The sequence below is a fragment of the Triticum dicoccoides genome, chromosome 1A (genome assembly GCF_002162155.2).
Source record: "Triticum dicoccoides isolate Atlit2015 ecotype Zavitan chromosome 1A, WEW_v2.0, whole genome shotgun sequence".
In the NCBI taxonomy this organism is placed as follows: domain Eukaryota; kingdom Viridiplantae; phylum Streptophyta; class Magnoliopsida; order Poales; family Poaceae; genus Triticum; species Triticum dicoccoides.
The window spans coordinates 272,847,195-272,856,671 of record NC_041380.1 but is presented as its reverse complement, the minus strand read 5'-3'; positions in this window follow the sequence as shown (position 1 = coordinate 272,856,671).

The following is a 9,477-nucleotide window of genomic DNA, read 5'->3' as shown; positions in this document are numbered from 1 at the left end:
GATGTTGTGCAGCACCCTCCGTGTGCGTGCCTTTTTTTTTGCTTTTCAGGGCTTGTTGAGTTGTGCCCTCAGCATTAACCCTTTTGACTTCTTGCCGTGTCAGACCTGTGCGTGTATGTGTTGTGGACGAACTTTGTTGGCTGTTGGGCTTTATCTATAAAGCAGAGTGAAAGCCTTTTTAGATATACATATGTACTCATAAAATAACTTATACATATCTATATTTTTAATTGATGCAAAAAAATCACCTCAACAAAATACTGATGTAAAAAATCTCTACCTCTACCAAATAATAAATGGGCTATTACTTCCAGCGACACGTCATCGAAATTGCCCTCAAAGTTGCAAAATATTACCCACTGATGCCATCTATAAATGATTAAAAAAACATTTCACACAATGGAATCCTTGCATTAGCCGGCCCATGCAGTCACGACCTATACTACACTCTGCGCACTGCAAGGAGACGCAGCACGCCCATGTCCGGGCGGCCTGCTTTTTAAATTTTCTTTTTTCTTTTTCTTTCTTTACTTTAAATAATTTGGTACTTAAAAAGTTTCTAAAATTAAACAAAATAAGAATTTTGAAATAAAATGTTTAATGAATCATCAAATGTTTGTGGATTCAAAACTATTAGCGATTTTGTAAAAAAATGTTCGCTTATTCAAAAATAATTCGTGCTTTAGAAAAATGTTCATGATTTTTAAAAAGTTCGTGTATTAACTATTAGGAAATGTTAATGAAATTGAACAAAATTTTGCTAATTCAAAAACTGTTCATGAATGGAAAAGTATCCTAGAAATTCAAAAACTGTTCGTGACTTACAAAATAGTTTATCATTCATAAAATGGTCATTGATTTAGAAAACGATCATGTATTCAAAAAAAAAAATGTTCATTAAATCAAAAATATTCGTGAATTTCAAAAATGGTTCCACCAATTTCAAAAAATGTTCGTTAAATCAAAAAATTATTCGTAAATTTTAAAAATGGTTCCACCAATTTCCAGAAACTGTTCATCGATTTTAGAAATGTTTGCCGATTCAAGAAAATTGTTTGTTTTTTACAATTTTAAAAAGTGTTTGCAAATAATATAAAATGTTCATGAATTGATTTTAGAAAATGTCCGAAAATTTGTAAAAGTGTAATGAATTAAAAAAATGTTCATGATTTCAAATATGTCCACGAGTTTAAAAAATGTTCATGATTTCACGAAATTGAGAGTGATAGTGTATCTCGGTGATGCAGCAAAATGTGGTTATGGCCATTGAAGATTATGTTTTTTTTCTCCCGTTGCAATGCACAGACCCTTTTTCTAGTCTAAATAAAATTTATACATATTTTTATTTTCTTCATTTTTTCTTAAAATACTTGTCTTTCTATTCTTTCAGTGCTATTTTACTTATGAGTAATATAGTCATCTACCCATTTGGCCGCATAATAAATTGTTTAAAATTTATTGTAGAGATTTTTTTTGTAAAAATGGTGCGAAAGCAAGATTTTTGAAACGCTGCGGTAAAGCATTAACAATTCATATTGTTTGCCGCCCACTGGCAAAGGATGAATCATAATCGTTCAATATGGCATGCTTTATTCGACTTGTCGATACATGGAGTCAAGAAAAATAGCAGGGTAATTAGCTCTTCTTGGAGATTTACACTTTTCGTTCAACATGTTGTGCGTGCATGCCATACATCGATGGGGATGTACCATGCCTGTGGAAAAAGAGATGGTCAATATGAACATTTTACTCACACTCTTAAGTTCTTTCAGTCAACTCTAGGACGAGACATCGATCATCGGTTGGAGAGATATTAGATATCAGCTGGTTTCATTACTAACCACCTTATTGAGTTTAGGCACAGCGACAGTGAAAGAATATTCAGCAGACCTTCACACAGGCATTTATACAACCATAGTGAAGAAGTAGCTACTCGAGATCCGAGACGATGAGACGTACGTCGTCCTCACCCGCCGGCCGGCTACTCAATGCGAGCGCTGAGAAATTAAGTCCCGGCAGCGGCAGCCGTGCAATGATCGGCCGGCTACGGCTACGGCTACATTCACTTGTCGTCGTTGTGACCCCTCGTGGATCTACAGTTGCCGGTCCTTCCCGGATCGCGAGCCACGCCACGCAACACCTGTCACCTGTGGCTGTTGTGGTCGCTGCGTTGCGTGCTCGCGTCGATCGGGCTCGCCAGCTGCTTCTGCATGCATGTGTTGTGTGGTCGATCGTACGTACGCGTTCGCGGAAACGTCGATCGCCGAGGCAGAGACCCTTCCTTCCCTGCTCGACTCGACTGAATAACTGATAGGTCGGCTCGCAGTTAGGGATGTCGTCTTTGATTTATTCATCGGCCTCTGTTTATCCCTGCACCAGCAATAGTTTCTTATTCCACAGTTCAGCTGGTCCAACAGTAGCGCTTAATTTTGTCCATGCTTGTCTGTTCTTTTTTTCTTTTCAAAGGAATGATAGTAGTACTCGACTTCTTTCTGGTGTGTTAAAGCATCTACAACCAAACTTTGCAAATCCGGTTCCTCAAACGTCCATGGACGCGTCTGGATGCGTCCGCGGACAATGACCGTTCACGTCTCAAATTAGCCATTTTGCATTGGCCTCTTTCATATTTCATTTCTTAAATTCATATAAAGCATGCAAAAGAAATTCTACGTACTACCCTAACTACTCTTCGTCGTTAGAGATGTCCATGACGATGGTGTCGGGCGCCGGCTGGACGGACGGGTAGAAGGGCTCCGGCTCATCCTCCTCCTGCTCGACCTTATCCATGTAGGCGAGCATCTCCGCCTCCTCCGCCTCCATCTCCTGCCAGCGTCCTCACATCCTCCTCCTCCCCATCCTCAAATTCCACCTCCGGATGCACTGCATCCGGAGGTAACCCTACAGTGATCCGGGCTTCGCGCCTAGTCCGGATCTGCTCAAGGAGCTCGAGTCGGTGCTCCGGTGTCAGAAATGGCTCGCTACTCACCCGACAACATGGGGCATGGCTACTAGGTGGATGGGTAAAGTGAAAAGTGGCGGCAACGACGAACATGAGGAGGAAAATGTGGATGGATGATAGAGTTTCAGTGTCGCCGGTTGTTTAAATAGCCGGGCTAGGCACTACGCGGCCCGCCAGGGCTGCTCTACCCTGCGCCACCAGTCCGCCAGAGGAGACGAGTTTCGGACCGCCGGGTTTGAGGGCGTTTCCGGCTGGAACGCCTTCGTCAGTCCGACGTGGCAGGCGTGCCCGGGCACCCCATATCCATCCTATATTTGAATTTGATATAAGGGGTGCCGGTCAGCCCGGCGTTTGAGGCCTGTTTGAGGCGTCCGTCTGGACCGAGAAAACCGTGACCGATCAATAACCGGACGGCCCGTCTAGATATTTAAGAAGGGTTTGAGGCGCCTGACTGTAGATGCTTGTCGGTGTCAAAACCGGCGGATCTCGGGTAGGGGGTCCCGAACTGTGCGTCTAGGCGGATGGTAACAGGAGGCAGGGGACACAATGTTTTACCCAGGTTCAGACCCTCTTGATGGAGGTAAAACCCTACGTCCTGCTTGATTAATGTTGATGATATGGGTAGTACAAGAGTTGATCTATCACGAAATCGTAGAGGCTAAACCCTAGAAGCTAGCCTATGGTATGATTGTTGTTGTATATCATCTATCGACTAGCCTGGCCTCAGTTTATATAATGCACCAGAGGCCTAGGATAACAAGAGTCCTAGCCGAATACGTCGGTGGGGAGAAGTCCTTGTCTTGATCGCCAAGTCTTGTGGAATCTTCGTTGTATGCGGCAGCTGTCCGAACTGGCCCATGAGTATACGACCATGGGGGTCCTCGGCCCGATCTAATAGATCGGGAGATGACGTGGTGAGTACCCCCTAGTCCAGGACACCGTCAGTAGCCCCCTGAACCGGTCTTCAAGTTAGGGACGTTTTTCGATTCTTCTGAACTGTTCTTCATCTTCGGTTGTCGGTCTTGAAAAGTGGTTCAACAAATCTTCTCACCTTCGATCTTGAGGATCGCCGAAATGCATTCGACGAGTTTACACGTCGGGTATCCGAGGAGCCCCTGTAAGTTTCCGGCCTTTATCAATGCCTTATTATTTTTATGCCACACCTCGGGTTTGAAATTGTTCCCGGGCGGCAGCGTCCTCTTGCGTCCGAGCTCTAACGCTGGACTGCATTCAAGGTATCTTTGCAGCCAAGCACCAACGTCGGACCGCTTCCGAGCTCTAACGCCGGAATGTATCCGAGCTCCAACGCCGGACTATGTATCCGAGCTCCAACGCCGGACTGTATCCGAGCTCCAACGTCGGACTGTATCCGAGCTCCAACGCCGGACTGTATCCGAGGTGTTGTAAATCACCTTGGTTCAAAGAAGTTTGAAGGAGTTTAGCCGAGTTTAATGCCGGAAATGCCCTCTATGGAGCCAGCCACTAGCGCCCGAGCTTTATGCCGGACTGCTTCCGAGGTGGTGCACCACCCCGAATGTGGGCCAATTTTTGTCAATATTTTTTATTGGTGCAACTTATTCTCTGCCGAGATATATAGCCGGTAGCCCTCAAGGTGGGTATCAATCTAAAACCCGAGATGCACCTGAAGGATGACGTAAGACCACTGATCCCAGTAGCCGCTGAGACTCAGGTTGATTTGCAAAATCGGCCTGAGGATCAAGTCCTAGCTCGGCAGAATACTTCGGGACACTAAAAGCGGCGTGCTCAGTCCTCGAGACTCAGGTTGGGTGCGGCCGACCAACCTGAGGATCAAAATCTCCTCGGAAACTGTATTACACTTAAAAATTTTCTGCATTGGACAGGCAATGCAGTAGCCCCCGAGACACTGGTCAGGTGGCAACACCAGATCAGGGGATCGATGTGCCCCTTTAATATTTGTAAATAATAAGCCCAAAGCCCAGTAGCCCCCGAGCCTTAATGTGGGCACGATTGGCCGAATTAAGGATTGATATCCATAGTAAAATCACAAATTATGTGTAATGACTCTATGTATCCAAGTACTTTACGTCATTTAATGCTCAGATCCGCATTGTATAAAACTTTGTTGACCGACCATCAGCTTCCACCTCCTCGGCCAATAGCTGAGGAGTGTTTGTCCTACTTTATAAAGTCTTTATGAGGGCAAAGATTTACAACAAACAAGGCAATATGGCCATACGGTTTTATAAACAAAGGTACGCAGAGAGATATGTTATATTACTGTTCAACAGAAGAAATGTCTTCCAAAGAAAATAGTCCCGCTATCGGTTTCTTTCTTTGGGTTGTCATGCTAAGCATGATCATGAAACCTCAGCTCCAATGTAAGAGCAAAATATCGAGGATTTAGTTTGGGAGGCCAGTTAATAGCCCCCGGTAGTGTTCGGTGACAGTCGAGGTCAAGCCGTAAACACTTCGGCCATTGTTATGAATGGCCCGTCATTTAACACCGTCATCGGATCGCTGACCAGTTTACGCTTATTGTGATAGTCAGTTTTCGGCTTTCTCCACTTAGGTGCTTAACCATGTGAGCTGGAAGCACAATCGCAGTGGTTCTCCCTTTGCACACCTAGCCGAACAAAGCGGAACGTAGGAGGCAAGCGCAGGAGCCGGGCAACCCAACTATTGACCAAAGACACAATTCGAAACCGATGCATATATAGCAATATTCGAGAATGTTTTTGCCGAATCTCTAAAGGTGTCCGGCGTTGCACTGCGAGACTTGTGCTGAAAACACACAAATAGTTTAAAAGTGCCATAAGCTTGGAAAACCAAAAAACGTCAGTAAAAACTTGACGTCCGAACAAGATCAAGTGTTCGGTGCCAATCCGAAAATTGGCCTTAGCAAAAGAAGTGCTTCTTGTTGGAAATATGCCCTAGAGGCAATAATAAAAGTGTTATTATTATATTTCTTTGTTCATGATAATAGTCTTTTATTCATACTATAACTGTATTATCCGGAAATCATAATACACGTGTGAATACATAGACCACAATATGTCCCTAGTGAGCCTCTAGTTGACTAGCTCGTTGTGATCAACAGATAGTCATGGTTTCCTGGCTATGGACATTGGATGTCGTTGATAACGGGATCACATCATTAGGAGAATGATGTGATGGACAAGACCCAATCCTAAGCCTAGCACAAAGATCGTGTAGTTCGTATGCTAAAGCTTTTTCTAATGTCAAGTATCTTTTCCTTAGACCATGAGATTGTGCAACTCCCGGATACCATAGGAATGCTTTGGGTGTATCAAACATCACAACGTAACTGGGTGGCTATAAAGGTGCATTACAGGTATCTCCGAAGGTGTCTGTTGGGTTGGCACGAATCGAGACTGGGATTTGTCACTCCGTGTAAACGGAGAGGTATCTCTGGGCCCACTCGGTAGGACATCATCAGAATGTGCACAATGTGACCAAGGGGTTGATCACGGGATGATGTGTTACGGAACGAGTAAAGAGACTTGCCGGTAACGAGATTGAACAAGGTATCGGTATACCGACGATCGAATCTCGGGCAAGTAAAATACCGCTAGACAAAGGGAATTGTATACGGGATCGATTGAGTCCTTGACATCGTGGTTCATCCGATGGGATCATCGTGGAACATGTGGGAGCCAACATGGGTATCCAGATCCCGCTGTTGGTTATTGACCGGAGAACGTCTCGGTCATGTCTGCATGTCTCCCGAACCCGTAGGGTCTACACACTTAAGGTTCGATGATGCTAGGGTTATAAAGGAAGCTTGTATGTGGTTACCGAATGTTGTTCGGAGTCCCGGATGAGATCCCGGACGTCACGAGGAGTTCCGGAATGGTCCGAAGGTAAAGATTTATATATAGGTGCCTTGGGGGGGAAGGAATCCTCCCTTTGGCCGCCGCCCCTTTCCCATCTAGGGCTGCCGCACCCCCTAGGGTGGGAACCCTAGAGGGGGCGCACCCTCCTCCCTCTCCCCTATATATAGTGAGGCCTAGGGCTGCCCATAACACGTGATTCGATCTCTGCCTGTTGGTGCAGCCCTCCCTCTCTTTCTCCTCATATCTCGCGGTGCTTGGCGAAGCCCTGCAGTATTGCCACGCTCCTCCATCACCACCACGCCGTTGTGCTGCTGCTGGATGGAGTCTTCCTCAACCTCTCCCTCTCTCCTTGCTGGATCAAGGCGTGGGAGACGTCACCGGGCTGTACGTGTGTTGAACGCGGAGGTGCTGTCCGTTCGGCACTTGGTCATCGGTGATTTGAATCACGACGAGTACGACTCCATCAACCCCGTTCACTTGAACGCTTCCGCTTAGCGATCTACAAGGGTATGTAGATGCACTCTCCTTCCCCTCGTTGTTGGTTTCTCCATAGATAGATCTTGGTGACACGTAGGAAATTTTTTGAATTTCTGCTACGTTACCCAACACTTCTGTCGTGCTTTAACATGATACATCCTATCTCAAGACTTCAAGCGGGTCAGCCTACGGCATCAACCTCCTATCCCGAGGGCAGAGTACTTCTCATTAGGCCAGTTTAGCAAACTAAACTCTAGCGGCTTTGAGAGAGAAATTAGGCTCCCGGCTACTGTCCGCATAATTGCTACTTTCAATTTTCAACTATATTTTCTCTAGGAACATATCTAAAACAGTAGAACTAAAGCGCGAGCTACGACATAATTTGCAAAAGGTCTTTTGACTATGTTCAAGATAATTAAGTTCATCTTATGAACTCCCACTCAGATAGACATCCCTCTGGTCATCTAAGTGATTACATGATCCGAGTCAACTAGGCCGTGTCCGATCATCACGTGAGACGGACTAGTCATCATCGGTGAACATCTTCATGTTGATCGTATCTACTATACGACTCATGCTCGACCTTTCGGTCTCCGTGTTCCGAGGCCATGTCTGTACATGCTAGGCTCGTCAAGTTAACCCTAAGTGTATTGCATGTGTAAATCTGTCTTACACCCGTTGTATGTGAACGTAAGGATCTATCACACCCGATCATCACGTGGTGCTTCGAAACGACAAACTGTAGCAACGGTGCACAGTTAGGGGAGAACACTTCTTGAAATTGTTGTAAGGGATCATCTTATTTACTACCGTCGTTCTAAGTAAACAAGATGCCACAAGGAACGAAGTCGTACAAGTATAATCATATGCAAGAGGAAAAGCTTCATGAAGGAAGCCCCCAAATGAATTGGGTATTCAAATTTATGCGTCACAAACAAAGTTTGGACAAGAAAAAATTTTACAAACAACTTTTCTCCAAAAAAGTATAATGCTTGGTTAAACCGAACACAAGTTAGAAATTAAAGCTTTGAGCATGAAAGCGACTTAGCTGGTTAATGTGTTCGGTATTGATGACGCGGTCCGAGCTTGATGCGGGACAAGGTTCCATCCCCCAAGCCGGTCCCGAGGCGGAGCGGAGAGCTCGACACGCCGAAGTGGTGACATAGCACGGTCAATGCAGACCGACAGAGTGACGCCGAAGTCCCCGGATCATTTTCCTGTGCACAAAAAATAGTGCAAACCAGAGATAATAGTAATAATGATAATTAAAAAAAATCGTTGCATAATAAATAATTTATGCAAAGTGAGTAATAAAAGAAATATGGCCTGGCGCCAAAGTCAATGTCGATGCAGGGCGTCGGCGTGATGCGATAAAGGCGTGGCAAAGCCTGAATTCACAGGTCGGTCCGAGCTCCGGATGCGGCGTTCGTCGGACTATGTATGGAAATTGACCGAACCACCATGCGACTGTCGTTAATGCGGCCACCATTTGATAGACCTGTGTACATATGATGGACAAACCAGAGTAATAATTCATTGGGAAAAATGAACCCAAACAAGCAAAAAATACTGGGATTAATAGCACCTGGTTATTTTGTTGTAGCAATCTGAAGAGAGGTGATTCCTAAAATTGGGACTCGATCCGCACACCCATTGCCTGATGGGCGATAAAACGACGGCATGGCAATGCTTGTAAAGGTTGGCTCGCCGAGGCAAAACCCTCGGTCCAGCTAACGTGACGGAGTTGGTCGGCTAGTGACGCCGAAGTGTCCGGAGTAGGTTGATGAAGAGATGACGAAGCCCCCGGTCCAGCCGAGATGTCGAAGCCTCGATGTCAGCCGATGAGTCGAAGTAGGTCAGCGTGATGGACACCAGATTGAAGAAGCAATAGTGTGGCCCTGCCGAAAGCAGGTCGTGACGTGGTCGATGCCGACTTGATGAAGCGACCATGCGGCGATGCTGGTATGCCCGCTCTGTGTAATCCGTGGGGCGACGATGTTGGTGATGATTTATCCTTCGCGATGCCGGACTCTTGTTCGGCTTGCCGAGATGATGATCCGAAGAAGTTGAGCTCGGCTCAACAAAGTGACGACGTGTCTAGCGCAGGTCGGCAGCCGTGGAGCAATATTGCCGGACTGGTTTGACACCAGCATGATGTTGAAGATCATGTTTAAAAGATCTTAAAGTTAGCGGGATGTGTTCGGG